At 37.1% G+C, this 26,739-nt stretch overlaps 1 protein-coding gene across 4 annotated transcripts in view; it reads right to left on the reverse strand.

The window, feature by feature from the left end:
* The window catches only part of C10H12orf42 (chromosome 10 C12orf42 homolog), a 187,561-nt gene that overhangs the window by 121,701 nt on the left and 39,121 nt on the right, over positions 1 to 26,739 (reverse strand). Inside the window, exon 1 of one of the 4 annotated variants that reach the window (XM_054445703.1) lies at positions 26,066 to 26,128. The exons of the other annotated variants lie outside the window; for them this stretch is intronic. The gene's annotated coding sequence lies outside the window, so the exon portion shown is untranslated. Of the gene's footprint in view, positions 1 to 26,065; positions 26,129 to 26,739 lie in introns of those variants that run through there. 4 annotated transcript variants of the gene reach the window in all.

Raw genomic sequence — 26,739 nt, forward strand, 5'->3', positions numbered from 1 at the left:
TTAACATTCCAAATGAAGTCAAAGCTCTCGGCATCCCCTGTAAAGATAACAAGTTGAGAATTAGACTCCAGAGTAGTTCTACTGAAATTTATAAATAACCCATCACATAAGTTTTTATTGTTTAATATAAAAATTTATTCAACTCTATTACCTGAAGATGGATTTCAAAGTAAATGCATGATGCTATTTATTCTGTTCATATTTTTGTTATAATTTTGTGTATTGGATGACATTTGGGCCATTTTGGCAAATGAATGAATGGAGGACATTGCAACTTAACTTACTAGAAATGCATCTACACCAATCACCGTGCAGAAGTGAAGCCTTTTGAGCACAAGCTCCAAAGTGATTAAGATCCCCCTGCACATGGTGCCTCTTCCCATTTGTCACATGCCGTGGGCACAAAAAATAAACGCTGTGGAAATGAGCTAATGAATCTACAAACTGAATCTGTATCTCTGGGGTCAGCTATAATAAGGAAAATATGTTGCTACTATCCTTTTGTCTTCATTCATTTGTGATGGTTTCCTATCAGCTAATAAGAAAATCACTGGATATAAAAACATACCGAGTGGCTGGTAAGATGGCCGAATAGGAACAGCTCCGGTCTGCAACTCCCAGCAAGATCAACGCAGAAAGCAGGTGATTTCTGTATTTCCAACTGAGGTATAGTTGGCTCATCTCACTGGGACTGGTTAGACAGTGAGGGCAGCCCACGGAGGGTGAGCCGAAGCAGGGTAGGGCAACACCTCACCCAGGAAATGCAAGGGGTCAGGGAACTCCCTCCCCTAGCCAAAGGAAGTTATGAGGGACTGTGCCATGAGGAACAGTGCATTCCAGATACTATGCTTTTCCCATGGTCTTTGCAACCTGCAGACCGGGAGATTCCCTCGCGTACCTACACTACCAGGGCCCTGGGTTTCAAGCACAAACTGGGCAGCCGTTTGGGCAAACACCAAGCTGGCTGCAGGAGTTTTTTTGGGTTTTTTTTGTTTTTTCTTTCATTCCCCAATGGTGCCTGGAACACCAGCGAGACAGAACCATTCACTGCCCTGGAAAGGGGGCTAAAGCCAGGGAGCCAAGTGGTCTAGCTCAGTGGATCCCACCCCCATGGAGAGCAGTAAGCTAAGATCCACTGGTTTGAAATTCTCGCTGCCAGCACAGCAGTCTGAAGTTGACCTGGGAAACTCATGCTTAGTGGGAGAGGGGTGTCCATCATTACTGAGGCTTTTGAGTAGGTGGATTTCCCCTCACAGTGTAAACAAAGCCACTGGGAAGTAGGAACTGGGTGGAGTCCACCACAGCTCGGCAAAGCCACTGTAGCCAGACTGCCTCTCTAGATTTCACATCTCTGGGTAGGGAATCTCTGAAAGAAAGGCAACAGCTCCAGTCAGGGACTTATAGATAAAAATCTCATCTCCCTGGGACAGAGCACCTAGGGGAAGGGGTGGCTGTGGGCGTAGCTCCAGCAGACTTAAACGTTCCTGCCTGCCAGCTCTAAAGAGAGCAGCGGATCTCCCAGCACAATGCTTGAGCTCTGCTAAGGGACAGATTGCCTCCTCAAGTGGGTCCCTGCCCCCGTGCCTCCTGACTGCAAGACACCTCCCAGCAGGGGTCGACAGACACCTCATACAGGAGAGCTCCAGCTGGCGTCTGGCGGGTGCCCCTCTGAGACAAGCTTCCAGAGGAAGGAACAGGCAGCAATCTTTGCTGTTCTGCAGCCTCTGCTGGTGATACTCAGGCAAACAGGGTCTGGAGTGGACCTCCAGCAAACTCCAGCAGTCCTGCAGCAGAGGGGCCTGACTGTTAGAAGGAAAAATAACAAACAGAAAGGAATAGCATCAACGTCAACGAAAAAGGACATCCACACAAAAACCCCATCCAAAGGTCACCAGCATCAAAGACCAAAGCTAGATAAATCCACAAAGATGAGGAAAAACCAGCCCCAAAAGGCTGAAAATTCCAAAAACCAGAACGCCTCTTCTCCTCCAAAGGATCACAACTCCTTGTTAGCAAGGGAACAAAACTGGACAGAGAATGAGCTTGATGAATTGACAGAAGTAGGCTTCAGAAGGTGGGTAATAATAAATTCCTCTGAGCTAAAGGAGCATGTTCTAACCCAATGAAAGGAAGCTAAGAACCTTGAAAAAAGGTTAGAGGAATTGCTAACTAGAAAAACCAGTTTAAAGAAAAACATAAATGACCTGTTGGAGCTGAAAAACACAGCACAAGAACTTCGTGAAGCATACACAAGTATCAAAGCTGAACTGATCAAGTGGAAGAAACAATCTCAGAGATAGAAGATTGACTTAATGAAATAAAGTGTGAAAACAAGATTAGAGAAAAAAGAATGAAAAGAAACAAACAAAGCCGCCAAGAAATATTGGACTATGTGAAAAGACCAAACCTACGTTTGATTGGTGTACCTGAAAGTGATGAGGAGAATGGAACCAAGTTGGAAAACACTCTTCAGGATATTATCCAGAAGTACTTCCCCAACCTAGCATAACAGGCCAACATTCAAATTCAGGAAATACAGACACCACAAAGATACTCCTCGAGAAGAGCAACCCCAAGACACATAATTGTCAGATTCACCAAGGTTGAAATGAAGGAAAAAATGTTAAGGGAAGCCAGAAACGCCAAGTTACCAACAAAGAGAAGTCCATCAGACAGCGGATCTCTTGGCAGAAACCCTACAAGCCAGAAAAGAGTGGTGGCAATTATTCAACATTCTTAAAGAAAAGAATTTTCAACCCAGAATTTCATATCCAGCCAAACTAAGCTTCATAAGTGAAGGAGAAATGAAATCCTTTACAGACAAGAAAATGCTGAGAGATTTTGTTACCACCAGGACTGCCTTATAAGAGCTCCTAAAGGAAGCACTAAATATGGAAAGGAAAAACCAGTACCAGCCACTGCAAAAACATACCAAACTGTAAAGACCATCAACACTATGAAGAAACTGTATCAACTAACAGGCAAAATAACCAGCTAGCATCATAATGACAGGATCAAATTCACACATAAAAATATTAACCTTAAACGTAAATGGGCTAAATGCCCCAATTAAAAGACACAGACTGGCAAATTGTAAAAAGAGTCAAGACCCATCGGTGTGCTGTATTCAGAAACCCATCTCACATACAAAGACACACATAGGCTCAAAATAAAGGGATGGAGGAATATTTACCAAGCAAATGGAAAGCAAAAAAAAAAAAAAAAAAAAAAAAGCAGAGGTTGCAATCCTAGTCTCTGATAAAACAGACATTAAGCCAAAAAAGATTAAAAAAAAAAAAAACACAAAGAAAGTCATTACATCATGGTAACGGGATCAATGCAACAAGAAGAGCTAACTATCTTAAATATATATGCACCCAATACAGAGGCACCCAGATTCATAAAGCAAGTTCTTAGAGACCTACAAGGAGATTTAGACTCCCATACAATAATAGTGGGAGACTTTAACACCCCACTGTCAATATTGAACAGATCAATGAGACAGAAAATTAACAAGGATATTCAGGACTTGAATTCAGCTCTGGACCAAGTGGACCTAACAGACATCTACAGAACTCTCCACCCCAAATCAACAGAATATACATTCTTCTCAGCACCTCATCACACTTATTCTAAAATTGACCACATAATTGGAAGTAAAACACTCCTCAGCAAATGCAAAAGAACGGAAATCATAACAAACAGTCTCTCAGACCACAGTGCAATCAAATTAGAACTGAGGATTAAGAAACTCACTCAAAACCACACAACTACATGGAAACTGAACAAACTGCTCCTGAATGACTACTGGGTAAATAACGAAATTAAGGCAGAAATAAGTAAGTTCTTTGAAATCAGTGAGAACAAAGACATAACATACCAGAATCTCTGGGACACAGCTAAAGCAGTGTTTAAAGGGAAATTTATAGCACTAAATGTACACAGGAGAAAGCAGGAAAGATCTAAAATTGACACCCTAACATCACAATTAAAAGAACTAGAGAAGCAAGAGCAAAACAAATTCAAAAGCTAGAAGAAGAATAACTAAGATCAGAGCAGAACTGAAGGAGATAGAGACATGAAAAACTCTTCAAAAAATCCAAGAATCCGGGAGCTGGTTTTTCAAAAAGATTAGCAAGATACATAGACCACTAGCCAGATTAATAAAGAAGAAAAAAGAGAAGAAACAAACAGACACAATAAAAAATGATAAAGGGGATGTCACCACTGATTCCACAGAAATGCAAACTACATCAGAGAGTACTATAAACACCTCTATGCAAAGAAACTAGAAAATCTAGAAGAAATGGATAACTTTCTGGACACATACACCCTCCCAAACTAAACCAGGAAGAAGTCAAATACCTGAATAGACCAATAACAAGTTCTGAAATTGAGGCAGTAATTAATAGCCTACCAACAAAAAGAAAAGTCCAGGACCAGATGAATTCACAGCCTTATTCTACAAGAGGTACAAAGAGGAGCCGGTACCATTCCTTCTGAAACTATTCCAAACAACAGAAAAAGAGGACTCCTTCCTAACTCATTGTATGAGGCCAATGTCATCCTGATACCAAAACCTGGCAGAGACACAACAAAAAAAGAAAATTTCAGGCCAACATCCCTGATGAATATTGATGTGAAAATCCTCAATAAAATACTGGCAAACTGAATCCAGCAGCACATCAAAAAGCTCATCCACTGTGATCAAGTCAGCTTCATCCCTGGGATGCAAGGCTGGTTCAACATACGCAAATCAATAAACGTAATCCATCACATAAACAGAACCAATAACAAAAACCACATGATTATTTCCATAGATGCAGACAAGGTCTTTAATAAAATTCAACACCCCTTCATACTAAAACCTCTCAATAAACTAGGTATTGATGGAACTTATCTCAAAATAATAAGAGCTATTTATGACAAACCCACAGCCAATATCATATTGAATGAGCAAAAGCTAGAAGCATTCCCTCTGAAAACCAGCACAAGATAAAGACGCCCTCTCTCACCATTCCAATTCAACACAGTATTGGAAGTTCTGGCCAAGGCAATCAGGCAAGAGAAAAAAATAAAGCATATTTAAATAGGAAGAGAGGAAGTCAAATTGTCTCTGTTTGCAGATGACATGATTGTATGTTTAGAAAACCCCATCATCTCAGCCCAAAACTTCCTTAAGCTCATAAGCAACTTCAGCAAAGTCTCAGGATACAAAATCAATGTGCAAAAATCACAAGCATTCCTATACACCAATAATAGACAAACAGAGAGCCAAATCATGAGTGAACTCCCATTCACAATTGCTACAAAGAGAATAAAATACCTAGGAATATAACTTCCAAGGGATGTGAAGGACCTCTTCAAGGAGAACTACAAACCACTGCTCAAGGAAATAAGAGAGGACACAAACAAATGGAAAAACAGTCCATGCTCATGGATAGGAAGCATCAATATCATGAAAATGGCCATACTGCCCAAAGTAATTTATATATTTAATGCTATCCCCATCAAGCTACCATTGACTTTCTTCACAGAATTAGAGAAAACTACTTTAAATTTCATATGGAACCAAAAAACGGTCCATATAGCCAAGACAATCCTAAGCAAAAAGAACAAAGCTGGAGGCATCACGCTACCTGACTTCAAACTATGCTACAAGGCTACAGTAACCAAAACAGCATGGTACTGGTACAAAAACAGATATACTGACCAATGGAACAGAACAGAGGCCTCAGAAATAATGCCACACATCTACAACTATCTGATCTTTGACAAACCTGACACAAACAAGCAATAGGGAAAGGATTCCCTATTTAATAAACGGTGTTGGGAAAACCGGCTAGCCATATGCAGAAAACCGAAACTGGACCTCTTCCTTACACCTTATACAAAAATTAACTCAAGATGGATTAAACACTTAAACATAAGACCTAAAAACCATGAAAACTCTAGAAAAATAACTTAGGCAATACCATTCAGGACATAGGCATGGGCAAAGACTTCATGACTAAAACACTGAGAGCAATGGCAAAAAAAGCCAATGGGATCTAATTACACTAAAGAGCTTCTGCACAGCAAAAGAAACTATCATCAGAGTGAACAGGCAGCTTACAGAATGGGAGAAAAATTTTGCAATCTATCCATCTGGCAAAGGGCTAATATCCAGAATCTACAGGGAATTTAAACAAATTGACAAGAAAAACACAAACAACTCCATCAAAAAGTGGGCAAAGGATATGAACAGACACTTATCAAAAGAAGACATCTATGCGGCCAACAATCATATGAAGAAAAGCTCATCATCACTGGTCATTAGAGACATGCAAATCAAAACCACAATGAGATACCATCTCACACCAGTTAGAATGGCGATCATTAAAAAGTCAGGGAACAACAGACACTGGAGAGAATGTGGAGAAAAAGGAACGCTTTTACACTGTTGGTGGTAGTGTAAATTAGTTCAACCATTGTGGAAGACAGTGTGGTGATTCCTCAAGGATCTAGAACTAGAAACATCATTTGACTCAGCAAACCCATTACTGGGTGTATACCCAAAGGATTATAAATCATTCTACTATAAAGACACATGCACATATATGTTTATTGCAGCACTATTCACAATAGCAAAGACTTGGAACCAACCCAAATACCCATCAATGATAGACTGGATAAAGAAAATGTGGCACATATACACCATGGAATACTATGCAGCCACAAAAAGGAATGAGATTGTTTCCTTTGCAGGGACATGGATGAAGCTGGAAACCATTATTCTCAGCAAACTAACACAGGAACAGAAAACCAAACACTGCATGTTCTCACTCATAAGTGAGAGCTGAAAAATGAGAACACATGGACACAGGGAGGGGAATATCACAAACTGGGGCCTGTTGGGGGGTGGGGAGATAGGGAAGGGATAGCATTAGGAGAAATACCTAATGTAGACGACGAGTTGATGGGTGCAGCAAACCACCATGGCACATGTAACAAACCTGCACGTTCTGCACACAAAGTATAGTAAAAAAAAAAAAAAAAAAAAAATACCAAGGTACTATGAGAAGAATATAATACTAGTTGACATTTATCAAGAATATAATCTCCCAGACATTGTGCTAGAGTCTCCACAGATAATATTCCAAATGCTCACCGGCATTCATCCAGGCAGATACCACTATTTCCATTTTCTAGATTGGGAAACTGTGGCTCAGAGACATTAGGAGACCATAATCACACCTAAAAGTGGTGGAGTTGAAAATTAAATAGAGGCCATTTTGACTCTAGAGTCTATATTACTTCCGCAAAGCCACATGAATAGCTAACCTTTTATAAAAATTTACACTTTATAAAACATTTTCCTATATGTCACGGATGGTAAAATATTGCAGTCAGACCATGACTCTGGGTTCAAATCCTGCATCCTGCACTTACTTGTTATGGCAACACAGGCAAGTTAATCTCTTTGGCCTCTTGAGCTCCTCATAGTTAAAAGGGGAAATGGTACTGATAGTAATAATGAAAGCCGACTATGAGGGTTATTTTGAAGATGAAATGAGACAATATACACATATACATTACGTACCCTGGCCCACAATAAGTGCTTAAGAAATAATCACTGTATCATTATTCTGTCATTCACACAAGCTTTTAATGAGTATTTTCTATTATGATTTGACTTTCTAGAAACCTCTTAATGTTAGTGGCAGAACATATTCAAGTCACACAGCACCAAAGTATGCTAGTGGCAGTGAATCTGTACAGGTCTGCAGCAACCTCAATTCTTGCCTCCTCAGGAGAAAGAATTTAACTGAGGGGCATAAGGCAGGAGAGAAGGAGGCAGGTTTTAGAGCAGGAGTGAAAGTTTATTTTAAAAACTTTAGCGCAGGAATGAAAGGAAGTACAGTACACTTGGAAGAAGGTCAAGCAGGCAACCTGAGAGATCAAGTGCACAACCTGAGAGATCAAGTGACCTTCAACTTGGGGTATTACACGTTGGCATGCTTCTGGGGTTGCATTACTTCTCCCCTGATTCTTCCCTTGGGGTGGGCTGTCCACATGTGTAGTGTGTTTACTGGAGTTGTATACATGCTCACTTGAGGCATTCTTCCCTTACCAGTCAAGTGTTCCTATAAGGTCATACACCAGTTAAGCTTGGCCATTTTGCCTCTTAGTAAGCATGCTTAACCCCACTTACCCAACTCCTGAGATCTTATCCGCAAGATGCTTATCACCAGCCTTAGGTGTTTCTATCTACTGGAAGACTGCCTTTCCCTGGCACTGGCTGCGACTAATTATTATTTTAGAGGGCAGTTCAACAACCGCCTGACCATCAACTGATGCTTGCCTGACCCTCCTGCTTGGCAGTGGGGGGACCCTCTCCTGCCCTGCTCATATCTGACTAGCTACCTACTGTAACATTAATAAACACTTTCTAGAACCTTATTTGATGTGCTGAAGAATTCATGACATACAATAGGAGGTTTCTGCTCTCTAAAGAGGCTTGCTGTCTAATGAGAGCGATAATATGTAATGCTCTTACTCTACGTTATGGGCTGAATTGTGCCTCTCTCCCAAATTCATATGTTGAAGTCCTCACCAGTACTTTATGTTGTGACTACTTAGAGATAGGGGTCTTTAAAGAGGTAATTAAGGTTAGATAAGTTGGTACAGGTGGGTCCTAATCCAATATGCCTGGCAGGTAATTAAGGTTAGATAAGTTGGTACAGGTGGGTCCTAATCCAATATGACTGGCATCCTCATAAGAAGAAGTTAGGACACAGATACACACACAGAGGGAGGACCATGTGAGGGCACAGCAAGAAGGTGGCCATCAGCAAGACAGAGGCCTCAGAAGGAATCAAACCTGCCAGCACCTTGATCTTAGACTCCCAGCCTCCAGAACTATGAGAAAATAAATGTCTGTTGTTTAAGCCATCCAGTCTGTGGTATTTTTTATAGCAGCACAAGCAAACTAATACACTATACAAAATAGATTAAAACCGTAAAGAAAAAGCAACCCGAAGCCCAGGACTCCCAGTGAAATATAAACTTTCTTTTTTCTTTACATTTCACCCTATGCAGTAATTGTTAACTTACTCCTTTGTATTACCCAGGCCATAGCTTCCCAACAGTAGGATATAGATACGTTTGCTGTTGTGTCTGAGCACCTAGCACAATTCCTGGCCCCGAATAAATATTCATTACATAACAAAACCACAAGAAATTGTTTCTCCTTCCTTTCCTGTGTTTTATTGTAACCAAATAGTTGATGAAAAAAAGTTTTTCTTTATACAAATACTGTAGCTAATAAATTGCAGAAGGAATGATAAAATGCAAAAATGGAGCTAGCACAATTATTAATGAATTATGAATGAGGAATTCACAAGGAAAGCATCATGGTGACACCATCTGAACTCATTGTTCAACCTCAGGATATATAAAAGGGGAAGAGGTAGATATTATGTGCCTCATAATATGATGCAACAAGAAGGATATAGCAACATCTCTGAAGTACAATTTCCTAACAATTGTACCAGTATCTAATTGAATCTCTAGATCTAACTACCCATTTGTAAAATGATAGGGAATAGAAGAACAAGTTAAAGACACAGCAAAATCCAGGAAGTGGGAGGGAAATTTACAAAGAAATGACCTATTTTCTCTAACAAAAGAGTGGTATGGGCCGAAGGAACCCATTGTTATAAAACAAATGTGAACTTAAGACACATAACAACATATGCAGAATATGCAACTTGTTCAGATTGTGACTCAATTTTACCAAGTGCAAAAATGAAATGTTTGAGACAATCTTGGAAACAGAAATACGGACTAAATTGTATTGATGAATGACTTAATTTTGCTTGACATAATAATAGCATGGCCAATATGTGGAAACATAGAGATGTAAATTTAGATATGGATATAAATAGCCTCACCAACTAATAATGCATCCTGAAGAATTTGTGAATAAAATGGCATGATGTTTGAGAATTTCTATAAGAGTTTTAAAACTAACTTGATTCTCCTAAATGCTCTATCAAACATGGCAGGTTTTGTTTCATTTTTTTTAAATGAAGACATTGGTAACCCAATTCTCTTGGTTAAGAGGCTTGCCAAGGTCATTCAGTCAAGAAATGGCAGGACCAGCTTCTTCAAACTCCTACTCTGGTACAAGTGGGTACTTCACCATAGACCCCTAACTTCAAGAAAGGAAAATAGAGGCATGAATTTTAAATTAACGTTTGTTATTATGCAAACGGTCTTGTTGAGTGTTTTATGTCCACTACAAATCCATGAGATATGTGCTTTTACGCCCATTTTGCAGATGAACCAGAACTCAAAGAGGTTATGTGATTTGTCAAGAGTGGGACAGAATTAAAACCCAGATTGGCCTAACTCCATTTCAAATGAGGTACAACACTACACCATGGCTCCCCTCTTGGAGAATTACAATGTACAGTAGTTTAGGCCAAGTTCTACAGTGAAAAAAAAAAGTGTTTAAATTCCTTCACCAATCATTTCTCAACCTCTGACCATGGAACCTTTCTTTTACACTTAGCATCTATTAAGTTTGCATATAAACACAGGGTACACAAGAATTGCTTCAAGCTAATAATGGGTGAAATCTTACTATATTTCTGCTATGTTTGAATTTGGGAATATTAACACATGCCATAATTATTTTTAAAAAATAAACTACTTTTCATTTACCTAGCAAACAGTTAACTACCTATGGCCAGCATCATTTTTAATTGATAAGCACCAACTTTACTCTGTCAAAAAGCAAATATTGTTTCCTCCCTAGTTGGACTCCTAAGTATTATATTTTCCAAATAGCCCATGAGGTTTGAGGCACCCTTCCCTAACCCAAGCTTATTGGCAAGTTTATTTCCTAGACTACTGGACAGAGAAGGGGGAGGAAATTTACAATTTGCCAAACGATCTCATGATTTAATGCCACTGGTAATACTAATACAAGCTCAAGCCTTTTGGCCAAATTTTGCAAAAATGGTTGAAATATTTTTTTCCTGTAGATATAAAACCTTCAAACTGAAACTGATCATTAAAAGGAAAACTAAGCAACAATTTCAAACTGGGCTATTTTAAGAAATGCCTTCCTCACATAACCAAAAATTTCTCACCTCTTCCTGCCCACCATGGGTATTTTTCCACTCATTTCTGAACTCGGATATCTCTGTGGATCTGACACACAGGAGCAGCAGCCTCCAAGGCAGTGAGCAGCACCTAATGGAGTCAGGTTTGAATGACTGAAGCTCACCAAGGGAGAGTCCTCAAAAGCAGCAGTGGTGAGCTGAGGGCTGGGGACAATGGAAAGCAAGCCCTGTCTTCAAGATGTGCAGAACAACATCCTTTCTCTCTCAGGTCTGGCATCATATTCAGATGAGCAAATGTGAAAACAGGAAATGTGTTCTCGAATGACAGAAACTTCTCTTGAGAAAAGGGGAAGTGTGAATCCAGTTTAAAGAAAACTCAATCATTAAAGACAAATTATTTTCTCTTAGAAATCAAAAATCTGGCCCCAGCATGGTGGCTCATCTCTGTAATCCCAACATTTTGGGAAGTCAAGGCTGAAGTACAGATTGAGGCCAGGCATTCAAGACCAGCCTGGTCAACATAGTGAGACCTCATCTCTACAAAAAAATTTAAAAATTAGCTAGGCTTGGTGGTGTGCACCTGTAATCCCAGCTACTCAGGAGGCTGAAGTGGGAGGATCACTTGAGCCCAGGAGTTTGAAGTTACAGTGAGCTATGATCACACCACTGCACTCCAGCCTGAGTGGCAGAGAAAGACTCCATCTCAAAAATAAATAAATAAATAAAGTCAAAAATCTGTATCATAACCTTTAAAACGTCCACCAAAATTTTCACATGCAAATTTTCCTCCACTTTTACAACTTTCCCTTTACTGCTTTCAATGTTAATATTTTATATCATCACTTTTATTATGAAATTCCACATTATGAAATCTGACATACATACATTTCTCTAGATATTTACAATGAGATAATGCCAGCAACTAACCATAACCAATGTGCATGCACGGCAGTTATTTCTTCACAAAAGCAAGGAGTGATACGATTGATGATCTAACATCTACTTTTTGGTCTCACAGTCTTACAGGGATGACAGTTCTGTGAACAATGACATTTGCATGCACTGGACAGCACAGATGTGCAAGTCAACAACAGGTTCCTGGTTTGGGTACCTAAGATCTTCGCAGGCTGAAGACAAGGAGGCTTCCCTTGCAAAGCCCTATCGTTGACATTCCAACCTAACAAATGGGGCCTTAGCCTATTCTATCATTGCACTTTCCTGCTGCAATCTAAATCAGCACTCCATTCTGCCAGTTCCCTGTACATCCTGGCATAGCCTCTTTTATTCCCAACCTGATATACACTGCATTATCATTTTTTAACAAATCACCAAATCACAGGGCTTTATGATCAGAACAATGTAGATAATAAAACTCTTAAATTAACAAATAATACATTAAGCACTTTCTGTGTGCCAGACACTGTACTACATGCTTTCCATGTGTCATACATAGATCTTTTTAAAAAGAAAAGAGTAAATGAATAAAAGAATATATGTATTAAAGAGTAAAAAAATATGTAATTTTTCAAACTGTTTAAAAGGGAAATAACCTTGGAAATTATACATTCTCTCTCAATCATTCATTCAACAAATATTTATTTTATTTAATGCCTATTAGACGCTAGGTTTTGCCCTACATTCTGAGAACTAAGTAGTAAACAGGGCAGGTGCTCTAAGCAGCTTACAGTCAAATGGAGAGAGTTACCACCTGGAGGCGGGAAAAAAAGGAACTGAAGTCTTGAGTTTCAGGCTAGTAAGGAGGTGCATGGCTGGTAACTTCTATATATTAGAATAAACTGAAATCAAACAGCACAAGTTTCATCTTTTCAAACACCTACACAAAGAATGTTAATTATTGCTGAATATTTTGTCAAGATAATTTTATTGCTTATCTATGACTAACAGGTGCCAGAAATTTTATGTTGTAGAGAAGAACAACAAAGGCAGAAGAGGAAACTGATACAGAATGAGCCCCCAACCAGTGGCCCAGAACCCTGCCAGATGTTTTTATGTTCATTATCTTAGTCAATATCCATTGACCTTCTAAGCCTGATGTTTCCTCCATGTTGCAAATAAGGAAAATTAGTGCACTCTAGAGTTTAGGTAACTTTTCTGAGACAATCTGCTAGTGGGTGGCAGAGATGAGATTAAATCCCAGGACTCTCACTCCACACTCCCCACTGGAGACTATTGTGAATGGAAGAGCACAAGCCTCATCCAACCCTCAGCAATTCCGATTTTTGCCATGCCAAAAACATTAATTTTTAGGTGAAATCTCTTTATTTTTTCAATTAGCAATAATTCAAAAAATTAAAAATACTCTGCAGGTCAAACAAAACATATCTGTAATTAAATGTTGAAGTCATTCATTTGAAACCTCTGCTTGGCAGTGTTTCTCCACTGAGTTTACCCAGCTGAGCAGGGTTGGCACATACCATAAAGGGTACAAAAAGGCTGTGCAAGAAGTCATGTTGAGTTGAGATCAGACATAAGCTTATTTTCTTCAGGGCGTAGAAACAGAAAGAGACTAAGCACTTTATAGATGACATCAAATTGGATGGGTGACGCTAAGTCCTCGAAATGTAAAACTGAAATTTTAATTAGCTATTTCCAGATTTCCTGTTGCACATTTTTTTAACATTTTAATGTTTCTAAAACCTGTATCTTATCATCAATGTCAAATAAAAATTCTTTTCCTGTGCCATTTGTCTCCTTTTCTTTGGTTATATATGCCAAAGGTTTATTTTATTGTTTTTTACAAAAATTAATTTTTGGTTTTATGGATCAACTTTGCTGTTTGTTACCCATTTTAATAATTTATGTTATCTTTACTAATTATAATTATTAATGCCAACTTTGATATTAATTTGCCAGCTTCTTAAGTTGAAAGCTTAGTTCATTTTTATACTATTTGTTGTTTCTAAATAAAATATATGTAAATGTCTACATTTTTCCCTGAGCCCCACGTGGATTCATGGGTTTCATAGGTTCTAATACAAAGGGCTTTCTTCTGTTATTTTTTAGTTCTTAGTTTGTAACTTCTAAATAAAAATTTAAAGTAAAATTAGAAGCATTTTATACATCATTTATTGTATAATTCTGTCATCAGTGTGGTTTATATAATATCGACTTTTTGAAATGTATTAAAATATCCTTTTTGTTTAGTATGAGTTAACTTGGTAAAACTTTCCAAGTATATTTTTAAATAATGTTATTCTCCATTTGTATTTGTATTTGCACACAGTCACATGTGTAAGTATGTACCTGTAAATTGTGTTAGTTCTATCTTCTGTGGCCATACTCATGTTTGTCTAATTGATTCATTTGTTTCTGAAAGATGTGAAGATGTGTCTTGAAGACTTAACTAGAATTTGAATTAGTTTCTCCATATAAGATTGTACATATACTTGCACAAATAAGCAAGTTCTCTTCTTCTTTATAAGTTTTTGATGTATACACACACACACATATAAGTTATATTGACTATCATACCTTCTTTAGTAATTAATCCTTTTATCAATATCATATTTGCCCCTTTCTTTTTTTCTTTAAATGTCTTTTGCATTGAAATCTATTTTACCTTAAATTAATATTGCTATACAAGCTTTCTTTGTTACATGCCTTGATATATTTCTTCTACTTCTTAAATATATTTTTGATATTTTAAATATAAAATACTTGATTATAAAAAAGAACATATGTAGATATCCATAAGTAATAAACCATAAACATAAACATACATGAACCCAGAATCCAAAGTATAAAAAAAAATGTTACGAATCATGCTGATACTTCCTGTGTACTGCTTGCCAATCTGTGCTCATCCCCCATACCGTCTCTCAGGGGTAGACACTATGTGAGTTTGTTTCTTATCATTCTCTTCTCCCTCAACCTGTGGCATCTGATACTATCTCCAGGTAGATGATGTCAGAATTGAATTGGAGGAAACCCAGTTGGTGTCTGCTGCAGAATTGATTGCTTGTTTGTTGGTGGAGAAAAATCCCACATGTTTCATCTGTGTTGACTGTTGTGGTGCAAGAGCAGAGGAAAAACAGTTTTTTCAACTCAATACCATATATCAAATTGTTTCTCCAACTAGTTGTACAAATTTGTACTGGTTCTAATTGTTCCATGTCCTCACCAACATTCCATTTACTCTTGTTTGGGTTTTTGGGGGGTTTTTGGTGAGCCTGCTGCTATCTCATTTTGAATTTAATTTGCATTTCCTTGATTTACTAATGAGAAGGAGTATCTTCACTTGCTGACTGGCCATCAGCATAGGTTATTCTGTAAAATGCTTGTGCAAGTCCTTTCCCATTTTCCTGTTGTGGTTTGCATTTTTTTATAAAGAGTTATTTATGTGCCCTAGATATTCTTTCTGGATTATATGTGTTGCAAATATTCTCTCCCATTTGGAGCTTTCCCATTATTTTGTTTTCCTTATGATGCTTAAACGAATGGAATCAATTCTTTAAGTATTATACTTATCAAGACCTCTCTTTATAGTTAGTACTCTTTGGGTCTTGTTTTTGAAAATCTTCCCTCATTTAAGGTCATGAAGATGTTCTTCTATATTGTCTTTTAAAAATGTTAGAGATTTGTCATTTTTATTTAAGTCTCTTACTGCTCTTGAATTGGTTTTTGTATATGGCAAGAGGCGAAAGTCAACTTCCTTTTTTTCAATGGGATAGCACCATTTACAGATAAGTCCATAGTTTTGTCACCAATCTATGGTAGTGGTAATAGTACTAATAACAATAACAATAGCAGCTAACTTTATACACTGTTTACTACATGCCAGTCAGAGTTCTAAGCAATTTACATATTATGCCAGCTCTCTAATATGATTTGGTATAAAAAAAAACCTATCAAAGTAACAGCATATTTCTCAGCAGAAACCCTACAAGGTAGAAGGGATTGGGGTCCTATTTTTAGCCTCCTTAAACAAAGCAATTATCAGCAAAGAATTTTGAATCCAGTGAAACTAAGCTTCATAAATGAAAAAAAGATACAGTCTTCCAGACAAACAAATGCTGAGAGAATTCGCCACTAACAAGCCAGCACTACAAACCGCTAAAAGGAACTCTAAATCTTGAAACAAATCCTTGAAATACACCAAAATAGAACCTCCTTAAAGCATAAATCTCACAGGACCTATATAACAATAACACAATTTAAAAAAAGGTATTCAGGCAACAAATAGCATAATGAATAGAATAGTACCTCACATCTCAATACTTACATTGAATGTAAATAGCCTAAATGCTCCACTTAAAAGACATGGAATGGAAGAAGGGATAAGAATTCATCAACCAAGTTTCTGCTTGTCTTCAGGAGACTCAACTAAAGCATAAGGACTCAAATAAACTTAAGGTAAAGGGGTGGAAAAAGATATTCCATGCAAATGGACAGCAAAAGTGAGCAGAAGTGGTTATTCTTATATCAGACAAAACAGACTTTAAAGCAACAACAGTTTAAAAAGACAAAGAGGGACATTATATAATGATAAAAGGACTAGTCCAACAGGAAAATATCACAATCCTAAATACATATGCACGTAACATTGGAGTTCCTAAATTTATAAAACAATTACTACTATGCCTAAGAAATGAGACAGATGGCAACACAACAATAGTGGGAGACTTTAATACTCCATTGACAGCATTAGACATGTCATCAAGACAGAAAGTCAACAAAGAAACAATGGGCTTAAACTATACCCTAGAACAAATGGACTTAACAGATATTTGCAGAACATTCTATGCAACAACTGCAGAATATATATTCTGGTAATCAGCACATGGAACACTCTCCAAAATAGACCATGTGACAGGGCACAAAAAAGTCTCAGTAAATTTAAGAAAATCAAAATTATATAGAGTACTCTCTCAGACCACAGTGGAATAAAATTGGAAATCAACTCCAAAAGGAACCCTCAAAATCATGCTAATGCATGGAAATTAAATAACCTGCTCCTGAATGATCACTGGGTCAACAATGAAATCAAGATAGAACGTAAGGTAATAAAAGCCATCTATGACAAACCCACAGCCAACATTATACTGAATGAGGAAAAATTGAAAGCATTTCCCCTGAGAATTGGAACAAGACAAGGATTGTCCACTCACCACTTCTATTCAACATAGTACTAGAAGTCCTAGCCAGAGCAATCAGACAAGAAAAAGAAATCAAGGGCATCCAAACTGGCAAAAAAGAAGTCAAACTGTCACTGTTTGCTGATGATATAATCATACACCTAGAAAATCCTAAAGAACCATCCAAAAAGCTCTTAAAACTGGCAAATGAATTCAGCAAAATTTCAGAATACAAAATTCATGTACACAAATCAGTAGCTCTGCTATACACCAATAGTGACCAAGCTGAGAATCAAACCAAGAACCCAACCCCTTTTACAATAGCTGCAAAAAAATAATAAAATGCTTAGGAATATACTTAATCAATGAGGTGAAAGACGTGTATAAGGAAAACTACAAAACACTGCTGAAAAAATCATAGATGACACAAACAAATGGAAGCACATCCCATGTTCATGGATGAGTAGAATCAATATTGTGAAAACGACCATACTGCCAAAAGCAATCACAAATTCAATGCAATTCCCATCAAAATGCTGCCATCATTCTTCACAGAACTAGAAAAAACAATCTTATAATTCACATGCAACCAAAAAAGAGCCCACATAGACAAAGCAAGACTAAGCAAAAAGGACAAATCTGGAGGCATCACATTACCCAACTTCAAATTATACTATAATGCCACAGTCACCAAAACAGCATGACTGGTATAAAAATAGGCACATAGACCAATGGAACAGAATAGAAAACCCAGAGATAAAGCCAAATACTTATAGCCAACTGACCTTTGACAAAGCAAACAAAAACATAAAGTCGGGAAAGGATACCCTATTCAACAAATGGTGCTGGGATAATTGGCAAGCCACATATAGAAGAATGAAACTGGATCCTCATCTCTTACCTTATACAAAAATCAACTCAAGATGGGTCAAAGACTTAAATCTAAGACCTGAAACCATAAAGATTCTAGAAGACTACATTGGAAAAACCCTTCTAGACATTGGCTTAGACAAAGACTTCATGACCAAAAACGCAAAAGCAAATGCAACAAAAACAAAGATAAATATATGGGGCTTAAACTAAAAAGCTTCTGCACAGCAAAAGAAATAATCAGCAGAGTTAAGAGACAACCCACAGAGTGAGAGGAAATCCTCACAATCCATACATCTGACAAAGGACTAATATCCAGAATCTACAAAGTACTCAAATAAATCAGCAAAAAAACACGATGTCATCAAAATGTGGGATAATGACATGAACAGACAATTCTCAAAAGAAGATATACAATTGGCCAACAAGCATATAGAAAAATGCTCAACATCACTAATTATCAGGGAAATGCAGATCAAAATCACAGTGTGATACCACCTCACTCCTGCATGAATGGCCATAATCAAAAAATAAAAAAAAAAAATAGATGTTGGTGTGGATGTGGTAAAAAGAGAACACTTTCACACTGTTGGTGGGAATGTAAACTATTAATAGTACAACCACAGTACACAACACAGTGTGGAGATTCCTTAAAGAACTAAAAATAGATCTACCATTTGATCCAGCAATCCCACTACTAGATACCTACCCAGAGGAAAATAAGTCATTATATGAAAAAGATACTTGCACACGCATGTTTATAGCAGCACAATTTGCAATTGCAAAAATATAGAACCAGCCCAAATGCCCATCAATCAACGAGTGGATAAAGAAAATATGATAGATGATAGATAGATAGATAGATAGATAGATAGATGGATGATAGATAGATAGATAGATAGATAGATAGATAGATAGGTAGATAGATAGACACCATGGAATACTTCTCAGCCATAAAAAGGAAAAAAATAATGCCATTTGCAGAAACCTGGATGGAATCAGAGACTATTATTCTAAGTGAAATAACTCAGGAATGGAAAAATCAAACAATGTATGTTCTCAATCATAATTGGGAGCTAAGCTATCAAGACACAAAGGTATAAGAATGATACAATGGACTTTGGGGACTCGGGGGGAAGGTTGGGAGAGGGGTGAGAGATAAAAGACTACACATAGAGTACAGTGTATACCACTTGTGTGATGGATGCACCAAAATCTCAGAAATCACCACTAAAGAACTTATTCATATAACCAAACACCACCTGTTCCCCAAAAACACATTGAAATAAAAAATAAATTTAAAAAATAGACATGATAACAATCACTTATTAAGCACTTGAAAAAAATAAGATAATAATATGTTTTGGTGTGTAATACCAGCTCTGTGAGACGTCAGGTTTCCATATTTGTGGCTCTTTCTTCCATTCCATTGGGCTATTTCTCTATAATCATGTTTTAATTGCTGCACATTTATAACAATTCTTGATATCTAATAAGGCAATTCTCCCTCCCCTAATTTATTTTTCTTCAGGAGTATCCTGGTCATTCCTGCTTTTTTGTTCTCCCATCTAAATTTTAGAAATTTTTTCTAGTTCCATTTGAAAAAAAAAAAGCATTCACTCAAGTGAAAATGCACGAACTCTAAAATTAATGGGAAGAATGACAATCTTTATAATAGTAAGTCTTCAAATATAAATATATTTTATTTTTCTACTTTTTAAATTTTATTTATCTACTTTTTGAATTTTATTTAATGTATCTTAATATAAGGTTTTATAATTTTTGCATAAAAGTTATTATATCTTTTAATTTTTTAGGTTTTGTAAATGATATCTTGTATTATTGAATTTTCTGTTTCTTGCTGTTATATGAACTGGAATTAATTGTATATATTGATTAGGTATTTAGATTAAATATATTAGGTTTAGGTTTTTACCTTAGATTTAGATTTCTACCTTAATCTATTAGTGTGGTAAATGAATTGATTTCTTCATGTTAATCTGCCCTTGCATCCCTAAGATAAACTTAACGTGATAGATTTGGTTTACTAGATTTGTGTTTAGGATTTTTGCATCAATGTCCATCAGTGAAATTGCCTATAACTTTCCTTTTCTGCACTGTCCTTTTAATTTTTGATATCACGATTATGTACTAATTGATTTTCTAATGTTAATCTCTTCTTGCTTTACTGGGATAAACTCGGTGTTCTGGATTTATTTACTAATATTTTGGATCAATATTTTCTATCAGTGTTCATGAAATTGTTCTATAACTTTTCTCTCATGTTTTCTTTCATTGATTTTGATATCAAGATTATCCTTGCATGACAAATAATTTGAGGTGAAGGGGCGGTGCATCAGTTATCTATTGATGCAGTCACAGCATTGTTCCACAGCAATTCTAAAATCTTACTGAGCAATTGTTGCCAGGTCAACCCCACGGTCTCCCCTAAGAAGGTGTCCTTAATTAGACTCCAGTTTTACTCTCCAGGAGTGGCTCCCAGTCTGCTGTTCTTCATGGGTTTTTGCTCCACCCACTGGTTCTACCATGAATCTTGGCTCTGTCCTTAGAGATGTGATTCCTTTTTCATCACAGCCTAGGTTTCTTGAAATAAAACTAGATTGCACTGGCAGCTGAGTAAGTTTCTCAGCCTGCTTTCAGTCCATAGAAAGTTGGGGGCCCAGAGGCCATTTTGGAATTTTACCAATCTCAGACTATTTAATTTCAGGTTGATAAAGCTTTTTTCATACAACTCACTTAAGAACTTCCTGGACCTTTTATACATCTGATTCAATTTAAATGTATTTGCTGAAAATTATACCCACAGTTGTTTTCAAGACATCTCCCTCTTCCTCTCTCTATATCATTGTCACTTTGGGTGTGTCAAACTGCTGTAGGACATCGCAATGCTGAGGTCTCAACAAATAGTTGAGCACAACTTCAAATTTATCTATGCCTCCAGGTTCCATTTTATTTTAAATACCTTTTGCCAAATGGAGACAATATTTTCTATTTTCTTCTTCTTTTCTTTCATTTTATTTATTTGTTTATTTATTTGAGACAGGGTCTCACTCTGTTGCCCAGGCTGGAGTGCAGAAGCACAAACATAGCTCACTACAGCCTCAACCTCCTAGGCTCAAGCAATGCTCCCACCTCAGCCTCCCAAGTAGCTCGGACCACAAGCATGCACCACCATGCCCAGCTATTTTTTATTTTTTGTAGAGACAGGTCTGTCTATGTTCCTGAGGCTAGTCTTCTGCTCCTGGGCTCAAGGGATCCTAGCACCGCACCCTCCCAAAGTGCTGGAATAACAGGCATGAGCTGCTGCACCCAGCCCATTTTATTTTCTAACCCAGCCAATTCTGGTCTCTTTATGTGCCCTGTAAATTATGCTTGCAAACTGGCCAGTTCTTTCTTAAACTCATTTATTTCTTGCCATAGTGTATTATCTACAGTTCGGGGCAATCAGCTGACTCTCCAACATTCTGCCTGGAAACAAACTTAGCCAAATCCAAACATTTGTTGGGTCTATTTTCCCCTTAGGAAAGTTAATTCGGGCAATAGTATTGCCAGTTGCTTTATTATATAGCATATGTCACCCTTATCCAGCCTCCAATAACAATGTTATCACCACTTTTCCAGGTTTTGCAGCCAGTTTGCTTGCCATTTTCCCAGCCTCTGCTTGTAGCCCAGTTCCAAAACCAATATTACATACTTTAGGTTTTTGTTATAATAGCACTCAATTTCTAGGTACCAATTTTTCCATCAGGTGACTATTGCTATGTAACAAACCACCCTAAAACTCAATGACTTAAAACAATAAGCCTTTATTATTGCTCAGGAGTTCATGAGTCCACTGCGAATTTCTGTTGATTTAGGCCAGGTGAAACCAAACTTATCCAAGCTCACTGATAGGTCTGTGCTTAACAGATAAATCAGCTGAGGACCAGATCATCTAGAATGTCCTTACTCGCCTGACAAGCAGTTGTTTGGCTATGGGCTGAAGTGACAGGGATGACTGGATTACAGGTTTTTCACATCTAACAGGCTAGCCTGGGGTTGTTTGCACGATGGTGTCTGGATTCCAAAAGCATGGAAGCATGAAAGAGCTCTGGAGGCACAGGCTGACCACTGGCACACCATCACTTCCACCACATTCTAATCACATAAAATCATAAATCACATAAATCATAAAACTGAGTCAGATGCAAGAATTAAGGAAATAGACTCCACCTCTTGATGGGAGAAGCTACAAAGTCATATGGCAAATGGCATAGATTTAGGAAGGAATGAACAATTAGAAAAGGAAATATTTTCCACCCCACTACTGGGTATATACCCAAAGGATTATAAATCATGCTGCTATAAAGACACATGCACATGTATGTTTATTGTGGCACTATTCACAATAGCAAAGACTTGGAACCAACCCAAATGTCCAACAATGATAGACTGGCTTAAGAAAATGTGGCACATATACACCATGGAATACTATGCAGCCATAAAAAAGGATGAGTTCATGTCCTTTGCAGGGACATGGATGAAGCTGGAAACCATCATTCTCAGCAAACTCTCACAAGGACAAAAAACCAAACACCGCATGTTCTCACTCATAGGTGGGAATTGAACAATGAGAACACTTGGACACAGGAAGGGGAACATCACACACTGGGGCCTGTTGTGGGGTGGGGGGAGCGGGGAGGGATAGCATTAGGAGATATACCTAATGTAAATGATGAGTTAATGGGTGCAGCACACCAACATGGCACATGTATACATATGTAACAAACCTGCATATTGTGCACATGTACCCTAGAACTTATAGTATATTAAAAAAAAAAAGAAAAGGAAATTTTTTTGCAATCAATTTGATAATTCTAAATTTTCTGGAGAAGTTTGCCTAAGATTAGAATAATCAATTCTCTGAATGCACAGTATAACTCTCCCATAAAAGAAGTGTTAACTCCCTGTTAATGGACTTATTAAAGCATTAATTTTATTTCTTTAATGACTATGCAGGTTTTCTATTTCTTCTTAGATTATTATTTATCTTATATAAAGGTTTATATAAAGTTATATTTATATAAGAGGTTTTTAACATTATATTATTCTAGAATTATTTCATTCTACCAGTTTTCAAATTTATTAACATAAAGTTTTAATACATCTTTGTCATACTCATCTCTGTGTCTGTAATTATGTCTTATTTTTCATTCATAATATTGTTCGCTTGCACCTTCAGTCTTTCTTTCATTTATTCTTTCCTTGTTTCTATTTTTTATCAACTTTGGCAAAGTTTTTGTCGTATTCATCTTTTCAAAAATCTAACTTTTGGTTTAGTGAGCTTTTCTGTTTATTTTCTATGTCATTAATTTCTGCTCTTATCTTTATCTCTCCCTAATAACCTTTTGTTCCTTACTTCCCTAATAATGTTAATTATATACGTTGTAAAGCCTTGCTGTCATGGCTTTATTCGCTGTTTCCTTGGATGTAAATTCTTCTAATATTCATTAAGCTTTTAAACTCCTCTTCTTGATTGCAATTTTTTTCCAATATTGAGTGACTTTTGATTTTTTCACTCATCTTAATAAATCAGATTTCCTGTTAAATTACTTTCTATACTTGTTCCACACAATGGCTTATCTTTTAAACATATAGCTTCTTTCTTCTGTCTTGTTCACCACCTTTTCTCTCTAACAAAACTCCTTTACTCAACATAAGCACTTAGAGGCAGGACAGACCCAATAAAAAGAGAGAAAACACCAATTTTAAACACCTGGATAATTATTACTATGATATCTCATCTAACCACCCTACCATCAACCATGCACTCACCTTTTGTAGCCACAGTCCATCGTACAAGGTCCTGAGCTATAGTTTCCTTAATCTGATCCCCATATGCTTTGCTTCTTTTTAGAATTCTTCCCTGCTCTGGTACTCTATAATTTATTCTCCTTATTTTTGAAGATGGTTACATATTTATATTGTTTCTTAAATTTCTAGGCATTTATTTCAGGAGAGGAAGTCTATAGTTTGTGCTCAGTTCTTCTTAAAACACAAGCCACCACAGCTTTCCTAGCAATGCCAGAATTTCGCTAAACTGGAGTTTCAATAGGACTTGAAAATCTCATTTCAGAATTAGAACAGGGAATACTAAACGAAATTCATGATAATAATCTTAAGTCATTAAGAAAGATGTTTTAAATCTTTCTTATATTCTGCTGAAAAAGACAGGAAACTATGTAATACATCTTGGAAAGCATCCTGTTTCTCTTTTTATTTGTGATATTTCCATCTTCCCTATTCCCATCAGCCAAAAATATACTCAAATTTCTGTATCCAAAAAAGACCTTATCTACTTTTTCCTCAGGTTTCTGTCCCCAGTTCTTTCCTTCTTATCATCACCAGTCTTCATAAGAGTTGTTGAAAGTTACTTCACAATTCCATCCCTAGCCCACTGGAAGTTGGTTTCTGCTTCTACTGTCTTGCTGAAACTTGTCTTAAATGTCATCAAAAATTGCCCAGTTGCCAAAATCATCAGCTTGTTTTTTGGTTTATTTCATTCCATCTTTGTTTCCACTGATAATTCCTATCCAGTTAGGATTAGTAGCTTTTCTTCTTTGTGTTCACAGCATGTCACAACAATCTTGAGACTTTGAACAGCATGTGTCTCACACTCCTGTATATATTTACCCAGCATTATATCTTACTAGGTAAGTGACTTTTAGCCAGGGCCTTCACCTTTTAGTTCTTCACTTTCTATTCCCTAAATGAGGATACAATGAGTTACTTTACTTCATAGGTTTTCATGAAGATTAAATGAGTTAACACATGTAAAACAGTTAGCACAGCACTTGAATATAAGTTATTAGTAACAGTAGTAGCATACCTGATAACATGTAAGTCTTTCTACTACATTACTACCTCTCAGAGGAAAGAACTCTGTCTTTCTCAACTTTAGAGCCTTCAGATGATATAGCAAAGTGGCTACATAGAGAGTCAATGTAAAAGGAAGCCATGGAGACTTCTATTCAAGATGATGCTGCAACTGAGGATGTGCTGCAATCTCCCCTGCTTTCAAATGTTTGTTCAATTGAATTAATCTGAGATTTGTATGAAGTTTATAAAGCCATGGCTCTTGTATTCCAGTTCTGGAGTGATACTGTTTTTAAAGAAGGGTGATAAAAGCAGATATGTCTATCTTTATAACACTCTCCAAGTTTTAATGGGGCTGAAAAACGTGGTCCAAAGCAATGTTCATTAAAAATTTCATTCTCTGATCTCTTAGGTTTGTTTTGTTCTTCTACCTCAAATAAACTCTTATGCATCCTGGTTTGACGTCACCATCTTGGTCACCACTTCCTCTCTGCTCCTCTCAACACTGTCCAAGAAGCCTTATCACTGTACCACAAGATCCCTGGGGGTGTGAGGTTCCTCTTCTACTTTCATTGATTTTACCTTAAGAATAAACTGATGCATCTTTTTGTCCTTTTCTCTTCTTAGAGAGCGGGAGAAGAAGAAACAAGTGAACTTCTTTATTAATTTTTATCCTGCCAGGCTTAGAATAAGCATTTCTGAGATATATTAGAGATTTCTAAAACATTTGCTTGTTTTCTACTTAAAACAACCACTTATACAATATTCCTTTTTGCTGTACCAAGGATAAATTTCACTTACTAAGAATCTCAGGCCTACATATTCTTTCTGAGAATCAGATTCACCATGCACCAATTACTCTATCTCCTGCTTGAGTTCCATCAGACAGAACTCTCACAGAACAAATTAAGTGAAGCAACTTCCTTACTCATACACAGGCAGCAGGGAACAATAGAAGCGCAGGATTTATGGCAAGCTGATCCCCCAAGTCTCAGGAAAGTTTCTGAGGTTGGATGGAGTCTTGTCTGCAAATACCCCACATCTCACTGCAGCTAAGGAACCCTGAAAACCCAATACCCTGGGTTTTATATCCTGGGCAATTGCACTCACTGGGCTAAGGCATTGCAGGTCATTCTGTGCTGGGAGGGACAGAAATGAAGCCAAATCAGTTCCTCTTTATCTCAGAATGCTGCATTTCCAGCACATTCTGTAGTTATTCTTGAGAACTATAAGCAAGAAAGGGGGAAAAAGCTGGGTCACCAAGGTCCATCCAGAGACCTGTCTTGCACTTCCCTGTCTACTTGAGTGTTGTCACTTATGTCTCTAAAACAGAGCCCCTTAGAATATAAAGGCTTTTGACATTTATAAGACATTTTCTGGAAGTAAAACTGGCTTCTCAAAATTTGTCAAAAGTCAATACAAAACTTTCTGTGCCTGCTTTAGTGTGCTAGAATTGCCACATTTGCTGCACCAGGAAAAGGAACCTTTTAACTCATTATTTACCATTCTTGTTATGAAAACAGCACATAGCACACATGATAAAAGAATTATTAGCAAAATATAAAGTAAATTAACATTGAATATTTCCACTGATGTCTGCCTGGATATGTGGTACTGTCTATATACTTCCATGAAAATCAATTATTGCTTAAAGGTTGAGGCTTATACGTAGACCTTAGAAACTGCATTGTGGTTTTCTTCTTCCATCTGAACCCGTCTATCTTCTTTCTTTTGGAAATTCCCCACTGATTCAAGGGTATTTCTTATGTATCACTTTATTAAAT

Source organism: Pongo pygmaeus, chromosome 10, assembly GCF_028885625.2.
Source record: "Pongo pygmaeus isolate AG05252 chromosome 10, NHGRI_mPonPyg2-v2.0_pri, whole genome shotgun sequence".
Classification (NCBI taxonomy): domain Eukaryota; kingdom Metazoa; phylum Chordata; class Mammalia; order Primates; family Hominidae; genus Pongo; species Pongo pygmaeus.